Source organism: Protopterus annectens, chromosome 2.part2 (genome assembly GCF_019279795.1).
Source record: "Protopterus annectens isolate FY-2018-M chromosome 2.part2, PAN1.0, whole genome shotgun sequence".
NCBI classification, from domain to species: domain Eukaryota; kingdom Metazoa; phylum Chordata; order Ceratodontiformes; family Protopteridae; genus Protopterus; species Protopterus annectens.
Window position 1 is genome coordinate 707,455,634 of NC_056730.1, and position 22,321 is coordinate 707,477,954.

At 39.5% G+C, this 22,321-nt stretch overlaps 1 non-coding gene across 1 annotated transcript; it reads left to right on the top strand.

Moving 5' to 3' along the window:
• Positions 1 to 22,027: 22,027 nt before the first annotated feature.
• Positions 22,028 to 22,101, top strand: TRNAT-AGU. Its single transcript has one exon. It is a non-coding gene; the product is annotated as a tRNA-Thr (tRNA).
• The last annotated feature ends 220 nt before the right edge of the window (positions 22,102 to 22,321 follow it).

The following is a 22,321-nucleotide window of genomic DNA, read 5'->3' on the forward strand; positions in this document are numbered from 1 at the left end:
GCTTTCGACACAATACCCCACTCGGGTATTGTAGAAAAACTTACCAGCTTAAATGTAAACCCATATGTCACAAGATGGGTTGCAAACTGGCTTAAGGACAGAACCCACAGGGTTAGAGTTGCTGGCGCTGTGTCAGACTCCAAGCCGGTCACAAGTGGTGTCCCACAGGGCTCGGTCCTTGGCTATTGTTTGGCATCTACTTCTCAGAAGTACAGGCCAACATGGGAGGACTTTGCTGACAAAGTTTGCAGACGACTGCAAACTGGGCCATAGTGGAAAGTGCATCAGACACGGATATCCTTCAGAAGGGACTCACGAAACAGATAGCTGGTGCCAGAGCCATGGCCTGAAGTTAAACGCCAAAAATGTATAGTCATACCCTTCGAGAAAACAAGGTAACCCTAAGCTACCATATAGGTGGCAATCCACTAAGCACAGAAGAGGTTATCAGGGACCTGGGGACCCAGGTTGACAGTGGCCTTTCTTTGACACTCACATTGCTAAAGTGGTTAGAAAGACCTTCTACATTGCCCACCTGATCATGAAGGGATTCACATCCAGATCTAGTGAGGTCATTGTTCCCCTGTACTCTTCACTTATCAGACCAATGATCGAGTACAATGCCCCATTCGGGATGTATCTCACCTGACATCTGCAGCAATTGGAGAGACCCCAAAAGTTCCTCACCAAAAGGATAAAGGACTCCAAAATCTGTCATATGCTGCCAGATTGAAGAAACTCCAGCTCTATTCAGTCGCCTGCTCAGAGGTGACATGTGCCTGACATACAAGGCCATGTCCAACCCGGAATTAATGGGCATGCTCCACCTCAAAAAATCCAAATCCACCAAAACCACTAGAGCAAGCGACTTAAACCTTAGCACGGATATAAATAGGACGTGCTGGAGGGATAGATTTATCACTCAGAGACTCCCTATGCTGTGGAATAAAATCCCGGTCCATGTGAGGCAGAGCACCTCGCTGACTCTGTTCAAGAGAAATCTAGACCTGTGGATGGGAGATCGTAGGTTTACCCCGGGAATCATCTCTGTGTCACTGCTGGACAGAGGCACAACAAACTAATGGGCATAGTATTTTTTCATATAAGGGGTGGCGTAAGCCACAAAAATTTGGGCTAGGCTTATAAATGCCTTAGGGCAGATAGCCTAGTATAAACCTATGAACCTATACAACTCCCCAGATGGACATAGTTTTCTAGAAAGTAACTGCAGCATCTTTCACAATTCATTTGTGACCCATCCTAGGATCCCTACTAGATCTAAGGAGGGCTACAGGGGACAGTACCCCAGACGTTTACTAGAGGGAAAACACAACTTTCTAGAATGAAGTATCTTCTCAGAAGGTTACTACAACTTGCTTCTCACTTAACCTGTGACCCATTCTTGAAACCCCTACTAGATTTGAGGACAGCTATAGGATACCCCAGCAAGAAGGATACAGCTTGCCTGTAGGATATCTCACCTCTGTAGGGTCATTACTTTCACCTGTGATCCATACATATGATCCTCGCAGGGTCTGAGAACAAGGACAGCTGTAGGGTACATTACACCTGAAGGGTAATACATATAATGCCACAAATCCCCAGGGAGTAGTTCCCCAGAAGGCCACTGCAATTTATTATACAGTTACCTTTGACTGTTCTCCATATCCCTACTTGTTCTTCTGTCTACAACCTATTTGATCTCCTTTATGTGTAATCCAGCTGGCCGACAGTAAACTCTGGATCACTCTACCTAACAGGATACTTACATTATTGTCTGCCTTTTCTTCCACTTCAAGCAACATACACTCCATTGAATACCACTGTTCACATTTCTTTACATTATGCATTTTCTCATGGCCCTGCTAGGGGCCACACAAACAAGAGACCCTAATGCACATTGTAAATCCCATTATAACCCCCAACCAGCATAAATAGGTTCATAATTTCATACTAGAAAATTGATCTGAGTTGATATTTGAGACTATACCCTTAACACCATCTACAAATTAATGTTAACCCTTTCCATGAGAGTTTGAGGGGCCAGCCCAGGGGTATAATGCTGACTTTCCATTCATTCATTCAGGAATAGTCTAAAGAGGACTGAGGTACTACAATGTTTAATATGGAGCAGGTGTCTATTCCACAGGAATATAATTCTTTGGGAGAGTTAACTATCTCATCATAAGGTTCTGTTTACGTTGTGATGGATTTTTAGGTTTCTAGCCAAATGTTTGTGGTGTTACATATTTTGTGGATGTTTAGGAGATCATACAGGACAAGGTCATTTTAGGCCTTGTATACTAGGCAGAGATCACCTGACAGGAGTCTGTAAGAGACTGAAAATAGAAATAGAGCTTTAAAGCATTCCACATAGGGCATAGAACTCAAACCCTTGATTTTCTTAGTGAGGAAACATTGAGAGCTTTCAAATTAGGCCATATGTTTTGTCAGGTACATAATAAAATGAGCATTATATTCAATTATGAGTCTAATAATAGATGAGTAAAGAGGGATGATAACATCCCTGAATCTAAAAGATATAAACTTGGTAATCAGCTGGGCTAGATATATGGATTTTCTAATGACTGTAGAGATGTGGGTAAAAGGAGAGCTCATTCTCCACAAATGTGCCCATGTCCCTATTAATTGTATCAGTTCTGAGGGAGTATCTTCTACGTGGTAGGTACTAGACTGCATGTATTTTCCGAAGGACACAATACTACACTTTTTTGTATTGAGACTTAACCTATGGTCCTGATACTATGTGTTTACATGGGATCGGCTCTCTTGAAGGATGCAAGAACACTCAGGAGAGTTGATGACAGACAGAAGTTTGCAGTCATCAGCCTGGACATCGGATAAACAGATACCAAATAAGAACAGCCCCAGTAGAGAGCCCTATGAGACCCCACTAGTAATGAACCTTTTAATGGAAAGAATGGCCCATCAGGTTATATTGAGGTTTTTATTTATTTTGATTAGTTTCTCCATAATGCCTTAGTGTGGGATGGCAGTGGAATAGCTAGGGTGGGACTAAAAGGGAAGCTGTCCCAGGTGCAAGGTGTTAGGAGATGCAATCTTAATGTTGGTAATGAACTGAAATGAATATTAATATTGTTTCTGTGGTCAGGACTGAAGCGTGTGTTGTCTAAGTTTGCAAGCTGCTTGCTACAAATGTCACAAGCAGTCATGTCTAGTTTTAAAAGTAGAATGATACTTTCTTTGCTCCTGAAGCTAGAGTTGAGAGGCACAGAAATGTGGTTTGTTCTTAGGGTGTGGGGTTCCAGCCAGATCGGTGAACTGACCTGTCTTTCTTTTTTCTCCTAAATTTAAGATTATTTCTTTACAGCTGAGTGATGCCTCAAGGTGCTTCTGCAGTTACATCCTACTGACACCTGTAGGCATCAAATACTGATTGTTCATATTTGCATTAATAATTCCAAAACCATGCTACATATAAAGAACTTCACTTTGACAAATTCACATATTTGCTCCCAGAAAAAAAAAAAAAACCCCGATTCCATAAGAAATTGTCCTCTTCCAAACTAAAGTTAGTCAGCTAAGGGCTTCTTGGTCGTATGCAAAGGCCTAACTAGGGTAGGGCAAAAGGGCAGCTGCTCCATGCTCAGTCTGTTAGGGGACATGACTGCCATGTGCTGATGGCATGGGATTGTAGCAGTGGCATTGATAAATGAATGCCAGTACTACATTTATAGGTCAGCTGAAGCACTGATGTGCTTAATGTAAGGTGAGTTCATGGTAGTAACTATAGCCAGCTACTTGTTACGGTTTTAGCAGGCATTCATACATCCCTCAAGGGACAGATAAATAATCTGGATAAGGCCCTTCAATGACTCTCATTCAGTTTGCATACAGAGGTAATCATTACTGTGACCTAAATGTTGACTGGAATCTCTCACTGGATGGCATTAGCCATCCATGTTTATAGCCCTGTTGTTTCAATTATTAAATCTGACTACAAGATTAGAAACAACATCTGTGACAATATACTGAAGTGAACACTTTTAACTGTACCAAGCAGTGCAGATTTAGTAAGTACTGTGACCAGATGCATCAGGGACTACCTACCTACATTTATTCTGTGGGGCCACACAAAAAAACTAGAGACTGCAGAGGTTTTGCTACTCTGGAGGAATGAGGAAATTTGATCCTAAATGCTTCAATCAGGTTTTACTCTATGTAATCATGAGCGTACTATGTCACTTGTCACTGGATGGTCATGTTCATTATTCCATTCTGGTGTTTTTGAATGTCTTAAAGGTGTATCAGACCTGAAAACTTGTCCTGGATCATACCACACATCAAAACCATGATATCTCATAGATCATCTCTGATCTATTGCTAGACATTTCCTAATAACAGTTGACCTCATCAAATTTTGATACCCACAACCAAGTCAAAAAGCTAAATTCTCTAAATAGTCTGTCTTAAACTACAACATAAGTATTCTATCAATCATGCATGCTAAAAAACATAAATGCTACTTAATCCAAGACCAAATTCCTTTTTCTTCATCCGAGTGACACTGAGATTATTACTTAGGCTGGAGATTTTGTTTCACAAACAAGTACAAAAGATACTAGAAGCTAGTCAAAGGGCTGAATATCACACTTTTCCTCAATATGACTGCACTGTCTTCTTCTTGCAAGTCAACCTATCAAGTTTATTGTGTAAATTCTTACATAAGCTGAATCAATAGCCAGCTTTAATTGACAGCCTACCCCCAGCCCCAGAATTCTTAAAAAGTTTAGCAACTTGTCCAATTCTATCATTAATTAACAGATCTATCGAGGAGGGCCTTGTTTCTAGTTTCAAGAGAAATGGCAGTTATTGTGCCCATACAGAAAGGAGGAACCTCAGTTGCTTTAAACAATTATTTCCCATGGCCCAATAATAATGCATGAATTCACAAATTCTTCAACATCTATGTACAAATAACTTTATCTTGAATTTACAACATGGTTTTAGCCCTGACTATTGCACTGATACTGCCCTACTGGGTGTTGCAAATTACATCACCAGACTCTGCTACACTTTGCTGTGAAGGAAAGGTTAGTTTGCTTTTTATTTGTTGTGTTTTGTATTACTTTATTGCCTTTTTATATTTTGAATACTGTGATTTGTTTTCTTTACCTTGTGTTTAACTTGTATTCTGCTTTTAACTGCATATTAAAACTTTAAAAGAGACCACAACTCTGTTTCTTGTGAGTCAGGCAGAATTTTTTTCCTACCTACCCACCCACCCACTTACTGTCGTGTTCTTAAATACCACTGTCTTTCTAGTTGCCTGCCTCTTATGTTAATTTGGCCATATATCTCATTTCCTCTCTGCTTTCACTGGCTTGTGTGAGTAAGCACAAAATTATCATTTTGTGAAATCACTCCCCTTCAACTATTTAAATTTATTGGCCATCCTACTGCATTCCATAGTACCAGAATACAAAAGTGACCACCCTCTTTCAATCTCTCTTGCTGTTTTAAAATAGTGACTCTCCACTAAAACTTAACATTTTAGACAGGTAAAACTTAAGTTACTTACTTCCACATCTAACTTATCTAGTGCACACTGCAGTGTTTAGGATAAACCATTTTTTTTCATCTTACCTTTAAGCATCCCTGTGACTAGCACTTGCTCTAATACTTGCTGGAAAGCACTAGGAAGCCTTAAACTGATACAAGCACTCAACTCTCCTTGTTAATAAGGAGAAATTAATCATAGGCACTAAACAGCCTATAACTGCAAAGTACCTTGCTAAGGCAAGGGAAAACAGCTCCTGTACTTTACAAAAAAAGCACCAAACCAGGCATGTCCAAGGGTCAGCTTCCAGTGATTTCTCTTGTCCACCTGGTGAATCTGGGCATACTGATGCAATGCAGCAATTGCCTCATGTACACAGACAACCCTCTCCTCCTACCACCCAACACTACAACCTGTGAGAGATGCACTTACATAGCCAAACTGGAAGTAAAGCTCTCTCCACCCAAGATTGTGCTAGACAGTCAAGAGGAGAAGGTTAACACCTGAACTACACCTCAAGCAACACATAGCCCTTCTAAACCCACACCACCAACACCCACATATAGCAACATTAAATCCACATATGTGGAGGCCATTAACTGTAACCTGCCCAAGCAACAAGGACCTCTGAAGCTGAAATGCAAACAAACACCAATCACAAAGTGTCACATAGCTCACAACACCAGTGTGCCACCCAGCACAAGGCAAGACAATGTATCTAACACTTTAGTCATAGGTGACTCTATAGTCAGGCACACTGATGTCCCACTCACCAGGCTGAACAAGGAGACAATTACAGTCAACTGACTGTCAGGTGCCAGGATCTGCCACATAACGCATGCACTCAAGTCACTCCACAACAAGTACAAATATGACTCTGTCATTGTCCATGCTGGAGTGAATGACTTGAGACGTACCTCCCTGGACTACATGAAAAGAGACATGGAAGAGCTCTCGGATCATGTGGCCCAGGCAGGTATGACCCTAGCCCTGAGTAGCATCCTGCCTTTGCCCAGAATGATACCACAATATAAGGACAAAATGATTGACTTCAACAATTGGCTAAGCTTCTGGTGTCATTCAAAGAGGATCCAGTATCTGTTTGCCTGGGATGACATGATCGACAGACCATGATGCTTCGCCAGAGATGGTCTGCACCTGTCACCCCTGGGATTCAGGTTACTGGCTAAGCTCTTGCCACTCCTATAGTGCCTTTTTTAGGCAAAGGACAAAACCACCACCGTAACAGGTACAAGCATGCAAATTCTGAAGTAATGCTACTCAATACTAGAAGTCTAAACCTCAAAATGCACTCTCTCGAGGCACTCCTAAAAATGGAGAACATCAATATCTGTGCAGTAACTGAGACCTGGTTCAAGGCTGCAAACAGCACCCCTGCAGTACCAGGCTACAACTCTTACCACACTTTTCAGCCACCGAAACACTAAAGGTGGAGGAGTGTCCATATTCACCAAGGATATTCACACCACCAGGCTAGTTGCCCAACACAATGCGTCTGAAATTCTCCAGGTGCAACTAACACTTGGTAAGACTGCAATCCAAACTGTAGCTTGCTACAGATCCCCCATCATGCCCCAAGATTCTCACTACACCTTTCTAAACATACTGGAAAATATTAAGATACAACCAAACACCCTAATACCGGATGATTTCAACTACCCTGCCATTAAGTGGGAAAACTACTCATGTACCAACACCTTTGCCCAACGGTTCTTGGAATTCTTAAATTCCAATGCCCTGGATCAACTAATCCATAGTCCCACCAGGGACTCCAATATCCTAGACCTGGTCATTACCAACATGGGAAATTGATGCTCCACACCTATGCTCACCCCCTCGTTGGTCAGGCCTGACCATAAGCTAATCACCCTTAACATCCACATCCCACCCCCACCCCCCAGTAAGGAAACCTCCATAAAAAACTTCTCCAAAGCCAACTTCATGCTACTCAAGTCAGAAGTGACAAACTTTATGACACCCATGCAGACCGGAACTGAAAGTTCAACTGCTGAATCCTGCACTAAGGCACTGTATGAGCACATCCACTCATGCATGAATCGTGCCATCCCAAATAGAACCAAGATGCTCTCCTCCAAAAAAGGAAGCCAATCTGGTGGTCCCCTGCCATAAAGAAATTTTACAATAAAAGGAAGAAACTGTTGCAGAAAAAAGGAAAATCCCAGGATGCAAAAAAACTTCCTTACCAGCCTCGGTAAGAACCTGAGATTCCTCATAAAATCCTCCAAAGTTAGTTATGAAAATAAAATTGCCAAAGATTCCAAAGACAACCACAAGGCATTCTATAACTATGTCAAGAATCTAAATGGCATTGCTCAGATCTGCTCTGAGCTACAACAGAATGGCGTCAAATATACAGATCCCAAGGATATTGCCAATATCCTGGCAGACCAATTCAGTGCCAACTTCACCCCCCTCTCACACCCTAAATGGCCCATCTCAATACCGGAAGATTGCCAAATTCCAGTAATAATGGCCACACAGGTAAAAAACAAACTCTCCAAAGTTAAGAATACAGCATCTATGGGACCAGCTGACATCCCAGGCTGTGTATTACATGAACTACAAAATGAACTGGCACCTCACCTAAGTGTCATGTTTAATCATAGCCTCACCTCAGGCTTCATGCCCACTGAGTGGCACACAGCTACAGTTATCCCACTCCACAAGGGGGGATCCACCGCCCCATCAGTCAAACGAGCTTGATCTGCAAGGCCATGGAATGTATTATCATGGAACTTATAAACAAAGACATTGGTAACCTTCGAACATTGGACCCCACCCAGTTTGAGTTCGTAAAGGGCCGATCTTGTCTCCTGAACCTGATTGACTTCTTCAAATCAGCCTCCAGAGCTGTGGACGAGGGTAAGGCAGTCCACACAGCCTATCTGGACCTCGCCAAGGCCTTTGACACCATCCCCCACTCTGGAATCATAGATAGACTTACTAAGCTGGGCATTAATCCCTACTTCACTTGATGGGTTGCCAACTGGCTTACTGACAGAACCCACACTGTAAAAGTAGCCGGCTCCAAATCCACCTCCAGACAAGTGACAAGTGGAGTACCTCAGGGTTCATTCCTGGGACTGCCCTTGTTTGGCCTCTACTTCTCTGAAGTACAGGCCAACACTAAGGGACTCTGGCTAACAAAGTCCACAGATGACTGCAAACTGGGAGCCATTATTGAATCCCCAAATGATGTGGATACTCTACAAAAGGGCCTTACAGAAACAGATGCTTGGTGCCAGTGCCATGGGTTCAAGCTCAATGCCAAGAAATGTATACCCATGAATTACCACATAGGTGGTAGTACACTAAACACCAAAAGTGTGATAAGAGACTTAGGGACACATGTGGATAGTGGTCTCACCTTCGATAACCACATCGCCACAACAGTCAGGAAATCCTTCTATGTGGCACACCTCATCACTAAGGGCTTTTCATCCAGAAAAAAGGAGGTCATTGCCCCACTGTACTCATCCCTCATTAGACCCATTATAGAATACAATGCCCCGTTTGGCATGTACATCTCAAGACATCTGCAACAACTGGAAAGGCCACAGAAATACCTCACTAAAAGAATCACAGGCCTAAAGCAGATGCCCTACGCTGACTGCCTTAAAAAACTCCAGCTATACTCTGTTGCATATCATCTACTCGAGGCGATCTCTGCTTAACATACAAGGCCATGTCAATCCCAGAGCTGTTGGACATGCTACACTTAAAGAAATCCCAATCCCTCAGAGCCACACTCTCCAGGGATCTAAACCTTGTCATCACAATAAACAAAACATGCTGGAGGGATAGGTTCCTGACTCAGAGACTCCCCAGACTCTGGAATAGACTACCCATACACGTCAAGCAGAGAGCCTCTTTGGCCCTCTTCAAAATTAATCTTGACGATTGGATGGGAGAAAGGAAATTCACCCCAGGGATCACGTCAGTCGTCCTGCTTGACATTGGTCCAGTGAAGTAAATAGTGTGGGAAGAAATAGCCAGGGAATAATTATGGCTAGGCTTGTATAGGCCCTAGGGCCGATAGCCTAGTACCAACCTATGAACCTATATTGTGGCCAAATTATTGGGCCAGTCTTTTTTTAATTTTTCCAAAATGATTGATATTGTCATCTGTGCAACACTTTTTATTATCATAAGAAGCTATGCCCTTTCTCTCATTGCTAGTAAATGGTTACAAAGTCTATCTTGGAAAAAAATCCCAACTGGTTAGATGGAAAGGTGCCATCTTGCAAATTCTGGCTGTTACTGCTGGAATCCCTCAGGGCTTTTTATTACCCTTCTGAATGACATGGTCTGACATTCTGAAAAAATAAAAGTGGTCTAATATTTCTTATTTATCCTTTTGTTGACTGGGTTAGTCCCATTAGGCTAGTGGCCTCTTTTCAGGGGAGACCAGAGGTGGTATTTATACTACCAGGGGAAATCTGGCCATGGCATTGGTGAACATACCCTACTCTTTTTATATCCACTTGAGCTACCCCCAGCTCAAGCAGACAGGACCTTGGTTTAATGTCTCATCTGAAGGATGACTCAGGAGTGCAGCACCTCCCCCCTTGCGCTGCACTGCCAGCAATAAATCTACCCTGTGTAGCATGCAGTCTTCTGCACCAAAGTCAAGTATGCTACCTGCTGTGCCACTGACATTGCAATCCCAATGACTCTGCAGTTCTTCTTTCATATAATACATACACTAATGTGAATGGAAAACTGCAGTTCAGATATGACTGACTTCTATTACAGTTTAAAAGTATTGGACTTCACCCAAACATTGGTAAGACAACAACATGTTTTTTGAGCAAGACTAAACATAATGTCATTCTAGCATTTCTACTATGAGTTCACAAGGTACAAATCCCCAAATAATCAATTCACCAAGCATAACTGCTCAACAGATTAACTCCATAAAAATTAAGTGAAAGTGTTTTTTGCTGGAGCAAGCCCCACGGCACTTCCCCCAAGCCCTTACACTTCCAAACCTATATATACCAACTCCATGATTATATAAATATGAGAAAGAGAAAATTCTCCCAAAAGAAAGGAATCATTGCTTTTGCACATTTAGAAACAGCATCAACACTAATTTCCTATGGGGAGCACCTACTGCGGAGTTCAAATTTGTGGAGTTGTTTTCATTGAGTTGGTTTCTTTGGGATTGTGTCTGGAGCCTTGTCTTGGTTAACTTTATTGTTTTCATAGTTTTTTTGTTTTAGTGTGGTTCTCATTCCGCAACTTTTTTGGTGTTCCTTTGGGACTTGCCACTCAATAAACAGTGGAGCAGCCCATTCTAATACTACTTACTGTAAATACAAAGATAATTCCAGTACCCTGATCTCATAAAAAGACTTGCTAACCTTAACTTCTTTGGAATGCAGCACCAAATGACAAAATAATCTTAATAAAATTGCTTGGCTTCATCATTAATAATCAATTATGGTTCAACAAACACATACATAATGTTTTGTCCAAAAACAACCAAAAGCAAGATAAGCTATATAGCACTAACACATTTTCCCATGGCACCCAGTTATTTACTCCAGACATGTACTTACTCCCTTCACTTTTTTTTTGATCCCCTCAGACTTCATGTTTATCAGCCCAGCCCCCAGTACCCAATGTCTGTGCTAGGTCTACCAGCTACTCTCCAATCATCCCGGACTTAGTACATTTTTGATGATGCCAGACATGGATCCTGAAGGTGTCCTGGGGATTCAGATTGTTATTGCTTCCATCGGGGGGATTTTTCTTATGACGTATCTACTATCTTTCCTCACTTCCTTCCATGCTCGTTGATGATGTCTGAGAGTAACTTCCCTTTTTGGACCAAATCTCTCCTTAGGAAGTGTATCAGTGTATACCCTCCCACATTGCTTTGGCACACCCATCCCTTCATTGACATCCTGTCAGTTGCCCGAGCTGTTAATCAAACTACTCTCTTCACTTTTATATTCAGCACATCTTCTATCTAACCTACAATTTTCAGTACTACATAATGTCAGCTTGGGCTACAGCAGGGTAGTTACACTTGGAGGAGATCCTGACTGTAGTGCACATCACAGTTTAGCTCTTTGTAGTCTCAAATCATGGTACATTAACCAGCAATTCTCCCTAATTCAGTCAACATTTGCTCATAAACTCCTGGACACTCCCCATTGTCGTTCTGTGTCTAATCCTCTAATGTGGTGCAATATGAACAGAGGATGTAAACCTTCTACTGGAGATTTAGCATAAATCCCCAAAACAAGGACTGTTTTCAAGAGTCTTTCTGTCCAGCATACATTAGCAAACTCTGAAACATGCTGCATAATTATTTAAGCTGTAATCATTAAAAGAACACTTTCTAATATATTACTAAAGAAAGAGCTACATCAATAAAATAGTCACTGTGGTTGAATTTAGTTCCTCATCACTTGTTTCTGGAAAGTGTGTTCAAACCCCTTTATTAGATATGAATTTTACAGATTACCCATTATATCTTATTTTTAGTCATATAATTTTAAATTCCAGTCCTTATGGTTTAGTAATTCTTTGTTAGTCCATTGTATACCTCCTGGTTACATCAGTCATATTTGCATGTAGTATTGTATCTGAAACCGTATTTACACATTCGACTTACACATCTCTTCATAGCATATATACTGGCTGTGTGCATTATGCTGTAGCCATTACCTCTCTGAAAATCAATGGTGCATCATACAGTTTATAATCATTATTAGTATCATTACTGAAATCGATTTTCTCATTACTTTTTGTACCTAGCTTTAAACAGCTAACTGGTTGTTTTATTTTTTTATTTATTCAGAGCTGTCACATGGTGATACATTGTTGTGCTGAAGTTAAGTTTCATGAGACTGCTTTTGTTACAGGCCAGTAGTGAAACTGCTTCTGACCACAATGAAATTTGGCAGCTTTATTTCACTGAAAGCTCAGTTACTCTGAAATACAATAGTCTTGAATTACTTCAGCTATTATTATTATTAAGGTATTTTTTGTCAAAAGCTATCATTTGATATTTCTGCACAGATATCATCTCTGCCTTGTTAAATAACCTTTACAACTAATATAGTATCAGATTTGCTTTTATTGCATATATATGAGTGAAGTATGTTATTGTCTTATTTCACAGTATTCCGATTCATATTGTATGTTGTTTCATAATGTTTCAAAGATATTCTGTAAATGTACTGATATATTCTAATATTCCTGGAATTATTTTCCCTGACACTCCACTGAAACTGGGGACTTCACAGCTGGGCATGAAGTAAATAAAAACTGAAATGAAGGGGCCAAGCTAAAGTGTACTTACTGACTTGTTTATCATTTGTTAACTGGCTAAGGGGCTTGCTCTGTGGACCCTTCAGCTATGACCTAATCCATATGAGCAATGGTAAATATGATATATATGCACCAAAAAGTAATTTAGTGTGGCTAGTTAACCAGTACATTTTTAGAGGAGGAAACTGGAATACCAGGAAGAAAAATAGAAAGATATGGGGTGATCATGTAAACTCCACAAAGTCACAGGAAGACAGCATATCCTGGACCCTGGAGCTATGAGGCAGGTATCTTACCAACAAGCCATCATTACAAGTTACACTGTGAGAACAATTAAAAATACTTTGAGAAACAGTATAAAAGAATTATATTTGGGGACAGAGACGTGTTTCTGAGCATTACTTCACCATACCTATGTTAACAAAACCAAGACCATCTTAAGATCTCCTAAGTAAAAGCAGCTTGCTTTCAAGAAGCAAATTTTTTTGCAGTGGAAAGCCTCCAACATCCCCCAGGCAAGGGGATACATACACCTTTTTAATATAATCATCTCTGAGATCTTTGCACCACAAAGAAAGAGAACATATCTCTTTGCAAGTCTCTTTCATTAAATTGTCAAGTACCTCAGTAGCACTGAAACATGAGTGAACTTCAGTTGTCAAATTTCAACGTTGTTAGTAGCAGTTTAACTACTGGGCCTGCAACAAAAGCGGTTTAATAAAACTGAACTTCAGTAATAACTTCTGAATAAAAAAAAAAAAAAGACAAAACAAAAAAAAATATGCTTGTTTATATCCAGGGCTTCAAACTTGTTACAGTAATATGTTTAGCTCTAAAACCATGCAAGGTTGTTGATATTTGATCATACGCTTCTGTATGTACAGAGATTTAAAAACAGATATGTTTCCAACTGCTCAGGTAATGAAAACAGCATTGAAATGGTATTACAGTTTTCCTTGAATATTTTAGCTTCTTAAAATACTGGCAGAATTTTACAGAAAAGGCAAAACACAACTGTATATTAACCTTATGAAAGGCAGTATAAGGCCTTGCCAAGCTTTTAGAAAACCAAGAACACATTTTTATCAGGTAAGAAGATAGAGAAAAAAGCCCTCCTCTTGATTAGTTACTTAAATTAACACAGTATGAAACTGTTTTTCTCCAAAAAGACAATTGCAAGAATTTCTGCCAAATGGAATCAATAAATCCCAAGTGATGATAAGCTTGTCAGATTCATGTCAAGACAAACAAAGCATAATTAAACAGACCACTATAACTGAACCAAAAACGTAGGAAACCGGAAATATCAACACACACACAGACACACACACACACACACACACACACACACACACACACACACACACACACACACACACACACACACACACACACACACACACACACAGGAAATTGAACCTAAAAGACAAATATAATAGCACAAACCAAAATAAACAAACCAAAACAAAGTATTTTTTGCTAGTGGGTGAAGGGCAAGTCTCCTGTACCACCATACCGAGAGGCAGATCATGGTCAAATGGGGCCATAGGCAGGGTAATGGACCAGGTCCCCACAGTCATTCCAGTCTTCTCTTTCTGCCCCCAGTTAACATAAACACTGTTCAAAACTGTCAGTGTGCAATACTATTGTTTATTTACTTTTGAAATGATTGCAGAGATGTGGGTTTAATTTAAAAACTTTTTATTTTTTTATCATTTGTTGACCAAGTTAGTCCCACTAGGCCAGTAGCTTTTTCAGGGGAGACCCAATGTGATGTTTATACTACTAGGGGAAATTTGGCCAGGACATTGGAGAACTTCCCCTACACTCTTCAATAGGTGCCATGGGATCTTTTATATCTCCTTGAGCTGCTATCAGTTCAAAGCCAGATCCAACACTTCGTGGCATAGACAGTCACCTAGGCCCCATGGTTGGGAGGGGGTGCCCACTCTGGCCAGGTGGCTCAAATATTAATTAAAAAAAATCTTAACCCTAAGGTGGCGGTGTCTTCTCCTTTAAGGAGAGCCATGAATATGTTGTACACGCACATGCCTCAATGGATTTACATACGCACTTGCACTCAGAATTTAAAAATAGCCTTTCCAGTAAGATAGAAGGTGTGTGTGTGTGTGTGTGTGTGTGTGTGTGTGTGTGTGTGTGTGTGTGTGTGCGCATATGTGTGTATGTAATTTAACTAGAGAGTCTGTTCATTTCTGAATGAGAAAGTGTGTATGTATGTATGTATGTATATGTATGTAATTTAAACTAGCTATTCCTTTTCTGTATGAGAAACCGTGTTTGTTTTTGTGTGTGTGTGTGTGTGTGTGTGTGTGTGTGTGTGTGTGTGTGTGTGTGTGTGTGTGTGTGTGTGTGTGTGATTTAAACTAGTGGTTCTGTTAGTTTCTGAATGAGACAGAAATTATGTATGTACATATGTATATATATGTAATTTAAACTAACTGTTCCATTTCTGTATGAGAAAGTGTGTGTGTCTGTGTATGTGTGTATGTAATTTAAACTAGCCGTTCTAATATGCGAGATAGAGAGGCTGTGCACACGTGTGCACACCCGTGCATGCATGTGTGTGTGTATTTGTGTGTGTGTGTGTGTGTGTGTGTGTGTGTGTGTGTGTGTGTGTGTGCGTGTATTTGCATGTAATTTAAACTAGCAGTTCTATTCGTTTCTGAATGAGACAGAAAGTGAATATGTATGTATGTATGTGCATATAATGTAAAATAGCTGTTCCATTTCTGTATGATAAAGTGTGTTTGTGTATGTATGTATGTGTATGTGTGTATGTAACTTAAACTAGCCATTCTGTTAATATGTGAGATAGTGTTTGTAAGCGTGTGTTGCTGTGTGTGAGAGAAGGTAGATGTGTGTGTGTGTGTGTGTGTGTGTGTGTGTGTGTGTGTGTGTGTGTGTGTGTGTGTGTGTGTCTGTAAGATACCGCTCAACTGTCCAGATGTAGTCTCATAATTTTGGCCCATTTATCATAAAATCTGGTTTTCTGGCAATTCACGGAGGACTGAAGTCACTAAATAATGACATATATATGAGTTTGATTTCATATCCTTCAGAAAATGCATACTAACACAAATCCTGTTATTCTAGCAACTAAGTTAAAATGAGCAATATTTAAAATCTATCCGTATTTTTAGGGCATTGTATCCTCATTATTTTAAGGCTTTATCCAGATTTCTTGCACTAAGAGATTGAGAGGTATGTGTGCCTCAACTGTCCAGATTTTTGCTTCATATTTTTAGAATATTCCTCATAAAATTTGTGGTTTTCTGGCAATTCACAGAGGATTAAAGTCATTAAATAATGACTTCTATATGAGTTTCAGATTTCATATCCTTCAGAAAATGCACCCTAACACAAATCGTGTTATTCTAGCAACTAACTGTAGTGCACCCACAGGTGTAGCTGAAGTAGAATGGGTTCCTTCCTACCTGACTCTGGTGACACCCCAATAGGCCCAACACACCAAGGTGGCAAGAATGACAGATTTTATTCTAGGTGACACATCTAGTTTAAAAGGCAATAGCACAGCCACAAACAAATTATTTCAACAGTGCAGCAGTTAGCAATAAGGCAAGGTGAGATAAGCTTGTAGTGAAAACATACATTCACCCTCTTCCCCAGAACTCAACAGAAAAAGGTCTTGACATTCAAACATGCACAAAGAAGGCACTATCAATGAGCACTAAAGCTTTATAATGCAGCAATACAAACATGGGAAAAATGCAATGTCATTTAGCAATAAAAGAGCCATAATGCAACAATACAGATATGAGAAAATGCAATGTCATTGAACAGCAAAATTCTTGACGGCAGCAGTCCTAACATGAGCAAAGTGCAATGTCATTGAACAATGAAGATTTATAATGCAACAATACAAATATGAGAAAATGCAGTGTCACTGAGCAGTACTAACACCCTCAACCCCCTTGATCAAGTCTAAACAGACCAGCTATGAAACACTCTATTATACCCTGTTCACTGGCCAGTGACTACTTACAGTCTTGCTACCAGCATGATGGGGCACAAGTTGGAGCTCATATGGAGCCCAGTTATTTGTAATCCACAAAGAATTTAGGAGAGGGGGATCCACAATCTTATAAAAATATAAAATGATGGCCAGAGCCTCTCACCACTCCATTGAGAATATCCTAGTGACCAGGCACCATGGTTCCTCTGATGAGAAAAGTAGAAAAATCACCTGCCAGAACTCTGGTAATCATCTATGGCTTCTCTGTACTAGGCCCAAGGGAACTCCTTTTCTTGCTGAATCATATGCAGGCATGGAACTGCTGGTTTCAGACTTCTCTCCTGATTCCACAAAATACCATCATCCAGGATTTCAGCAAAAGACAGACACAATCTGCTACTTCACTTCCCTGTCCCAAAGCACTAGAAAAGAAAATCCAGTCATGCTGCAAGGCCCTTTTCCCCTTCAGCTCCCTGTTTCAGTCTTCCCTCCTGCAGCTAGTATATTAGTCACTCCTTTCACTTTCGAAATTGTCTTTTATATTTCTGAAAAGAGCTCCACATGTGATATAATGAAATACTATAGTCTATTACTTCTACAATGAAATACAGTAGGAGCTACATATGTTAAAAAGATCAATATTTAAAATCTATCCCTATTTTTGGCCATTGTATCCCCATTATTTTAGGCTTTGTTCAGATTTCTTGCACTAAGAGTTTGAGAGGTATCTGGCATACCTCTCAACTGTCCAGATCTTTTCCTCATATTTTTGGAATATTACTCATAAAATGTGTGGTTTTAAGGCAAATCACTAAGGATTGAAATAACTAAATAATGTCATACATTTGAGTTTCAAGACTTCATTTCTGTCAGAAAATACACACTAACATACATCCTGTTATTCTAGCAACTTTCTAAGTCTATAAGAGCAATATTTAAAACCTGTCTCTATTTTTGGGCCTTTGTCTCCCATTATTTTAGGCTTTGTCCAGATTTCTTGTGCTAAGATGTTGAGAGGTATGGAGTTATGGTATGTAATGCTCTATTTGGGGGGGGGGGAGTAGGTTAGTCAATTAACTTTATCAGGCTTGACCCTGTAACTTGGTTACATAACGCAAGAGCCTGAATCCTCTACACCAACTACCAGACTGTTGAAGGAATTGTGAGTTTGAGTTTCAATACATTTTCAGGGAATTATGAGTTTCAGTGCATTTTCATAAAATTGTGAGTTTCAGGGGAAGAGAAGTTTATTATTGCTCATGTTAAGTCTGTTTTCAATGTGCAACTAACTGTTTTGTTTAGTAAATGGCAATCACTGTTGCACTGTAAAATTTGAAAGCAGTTTTAGTAGCATAGTTACATTTGGTACAGAAGGCTGTGGATTCTACTCCTACACCATGCAGATAGAATGCTGGTATTGGAGTGCCCTTTCGATTGCTAATTATCTGATGCATTTTAAGGGTGGAGATGCCTAGTAACTATGAACTTGTTGGTTTGTCAGTCATTCCCTATTGCAATATTATCAGCTTACCATTTTTTTAATGTAACATAGGCAATTTAATTCTTCAAGGGCAGCAGACACTGAATTTGTAGATGAAACACTGAAATGTAAAGTTGTTTGCCAGTAGCAACCTCTTCATTAGTTACAGTTCTCTTTTAAATGTGGAATTAATTGAATGACTTTTACTTCTACAGAGATTGTGCTTATTGACTGATATTGATGGATTCTAATGACAGATGTCTGAGTGGCCATTTTTGGGTGAAAATTTCTGAAATGGGTAGGTAGTTTTGTCAATATTGGTTCATACATTTTGTTTCATTGCTTACTGAAATGATGTTCAAAACTACAAATTTAAAACACTTTCTACCAAGTGGTGTTGTATTATACATGGAATATAATTTAATACAATCAGGAAGGTGAATCAAAGAACACATGCATGTATGCATGGCCGTAAAAAAATGTGTGCAAAGAGCTTATGGTTTGAAAACAGCCCAAAGGTAAACTTAATCTTCCACTGGCCAGATGCATTTTTCTTTGAATGCAGGTTTTAACGCCATTCCAACGAATGTGAATTTCAAAGGCAGATAAGTTTACTGCTTCTGCCAAGTCTGTTTTCACTGTGAGACTGTATTTTTGGTTAGCAAATGGCTATCAGTGTTTCTGCTATCTTATTTCACTATCTGTAATCATTGCAGAAGTAAGTAAGAAAGCAGTATGCATGCTGACACGTATGAACAGTGTTTATGGTAATTGGGGAGAAATAGCCAAGTAATGGAACACTGGAATGGCTGGGGAGGGGGCTGATGTGGGGGTAGGGTTGGTAGGGGATTGCCATGGGAGGGACTGCTCGAGGGGAGCACCCTGATCTATTACTCTATCTAGGGCCCCATTTGACCTTGATCCGGCTCTGCACCAACTCAGAAAGATGGGGCCTTGGGCTTTTCAGAAGGATGATGCACTCAGGTTTGCAGCACCCCCCTTATACTGCACTGCAATGTCAGAAATCCATCTATTTGTTGTGGGAGTATAACCCAGTCTTCTGCGCCAAAGCAAGTGTGCTGCCTGCATTCAAATGTTATAGCACAAACACTGATGGCTATTTGCTAAACAAAACAAACAGCTGCACATTGAAAACAAACCTAGCATGAGCAACTGTAAACTTCTCTTCCCTTGTAGCTCATATTTATTGAAAATGCATTGAAACTCACACTCGTTGAAAACTGAAAATGGATTAAAACTTACATTTATTGAAACTGCACCTGGTCAGTGGTGGATTAAGTGTACTATGGTCCCTTGGCTGTTTTCAAACCATGGGCCCTCTGGATACATTTTAGGACCGTACATGGTCCTATGAACCTATGAACCTATTCACCTTTCTGACTGTTTTAAATGTTGTTTCTGTTTAATTTGTTAGAGTGCATTTTAACTTTGTAATTTTAAACATTTTTTCCATTAAGTAGTGAAACAAAATGTATGAACTAATGATGACAAAAGTACCCATTTCAAGACATTTCAACCAGTTCTTTTGACTGACTGTAATCCTCAGTGATTTACCAAAGGGTCTGGCAGTTAGCGTAGAGGATTAAGGCTCTTGCCTCCTGAAGCCAAGGTACCTGGATGGAGCAAGTCTCTTAATTAACTAATCTGCCCTCTTTAACTAGGGTATTTTACATGCACACGCACACACACACACACACACACACACACACACACACACACACACACACACACACACACACACACACACACACACTGCAATGCTGTTTGTTCCAGGATGTGAAAAATTACTCTTGAATTGCTTATTTCAGTAGTACATCACCATCCATATGCTATGGTTTGTAGTTTGCACCTGTAAGTTCTTCAATAGTCAAGTTACTGGTTCTGAAATAAAATGCATGCACATAGAAAGTAGGAAAAAACTTTTTAATGCAGCAATAAAAAACTGTTGGTAAAGAGCAAACACCCCTAAAGAGATAAGTACTATACTATGGCAGCAACAATGGAATATAGAGAAAATCTCTCTTCTTATGACACTGTCCATTCTGAAATCAGGGAGACAATGGGAGTAGCTCAATATACAGAATGCAGTAAACATCTGTCACATCAAAAAATCTAGCCATGATAACAGTGTTTTTGACAACAACGGACATCAGAAATAAGGAAATGGTCATAACAATAGCGATATTATAACCAATGAACAAACTACACGCTGCTAGGCTTATTTGTCTTTTTACTTTTAACAATGCCTTTGACCCCAAAATGCTGCACAGTGTTTTCATGCAGCAAAAACTGACATTGCCAGAAACAATTGTTAATGTTTTATGCAAGACTTCATTTTTTCTTAATAATAAAATGTTTGTAATAAATGTCCTCTGTCAGTGAATTTCTGTATCACTTCCATATATTTTAAATATCATCTTCTGACTTGGTTTGTTTATCCATGGATGATTTTTTTCCTTGTTAACCTGCATCTCAGATGCAATAAAATCTGAACACTTAAAAGATCTGCTAGCATTAAAAAAAAAATCATCCGTGCACTCCACTGATATTGCAGTAAAATATTCACCGTTTCATATATAAGGTCATGACAGGACAATGATAAAAAAGGATCATGCAGCACTTAATATCTCATAAAGATAGCATAATCCTTGTATCAGATGTCATCTGACGACAGCACCACTGTTAGAAATGAGCCAGTAGTCTGTACCTGATCTATAAAATATAACAATTCCATATCAGTTAGTTTATAACTACTGATGGATATAGAGATGTCAGTACTCATAATAACCCTCTGAACATATATTTCTTTTTGTTAACAGAATTTTACACTAAACGTTGTGTAGATGAGAGGATCCTTTTCAGCTGTGACTCATACCATGGGTGATATAAATTATTTAAACATGGTATGATTTAGTACAGCAAAATTATAGCATGTGTGTGTGGTTCCACTGTACATTCAAGTGAGATATTTATACCAAAATAAATTAAAATTGTTAATAATCTAATGCTATGAGAACATGAGTTAGAAGTCATTAGACGTTAGAAGTATGTTTAAAATGCTCCACTGTGAAATAGGTCTTTACATTTAAGCAGGGATATGTTATTCTTAGTTGCACTAATAATATAGCAAACATGAGAAAGAAAGGCATAGTAATAGTGCATAGGGAGTATTCATAGAGGTTTCATAGCTATCTTTCTGTTTACCTATATATACATATATTTATTTATTTATTTACCTATCTATCTATATCCACATATCTGTATAATGGCTATGTAAGCTAATATCAACCTTTAAAAATATTGATACACAGAACATCAAAAATAAAGGCAGACATTAAACATCAATTCACAAAACTTCAAACCTAAATTGACTGAAAAAGAAAAGCAATCTCTTTCTTTTTTTGATCAATTAAAAAAATAACCCTAATAGAACTTAAAGACATACTTTGAACAGTGGTACTGTTAAAGAAACAGTTTTTAATAAGTTAATATATAGATTTGGGGTTAGAGGTACTGTAATCCTAAACCTGCCACTATCTCTAACCCTAGCACTATATATTACCTTATGAAAAATCCTCTTCCTACCAGTACCACTATGTAAGACACTTGGACATACACAACAAACCATAAACATTCACAGCACTAAATCAATCACCTGTTTGGTGCCGTGGCTTAGTTGGTTAAAGCACCTGTCTAGTAAACCGGAGATCCTGGGTTCAAATCCCAGTGGTGCCTTGTTTTAACCTATGGACCTATAAATATTGTGGGAAGAAATATCCAGGGAATTGTTATGGCTAGGCTTGTATAGGCCCTAGGGCCGATAGCCTAGTACCAACCTATGAACCTATACCAGCCTATGAACCTAATTTAGCCCTTACACTAATGCTACCCACAAGCACTCAGACATACCACAAACAACATCACATAGCCCTTGCATGTGTGTATATAGTGGATG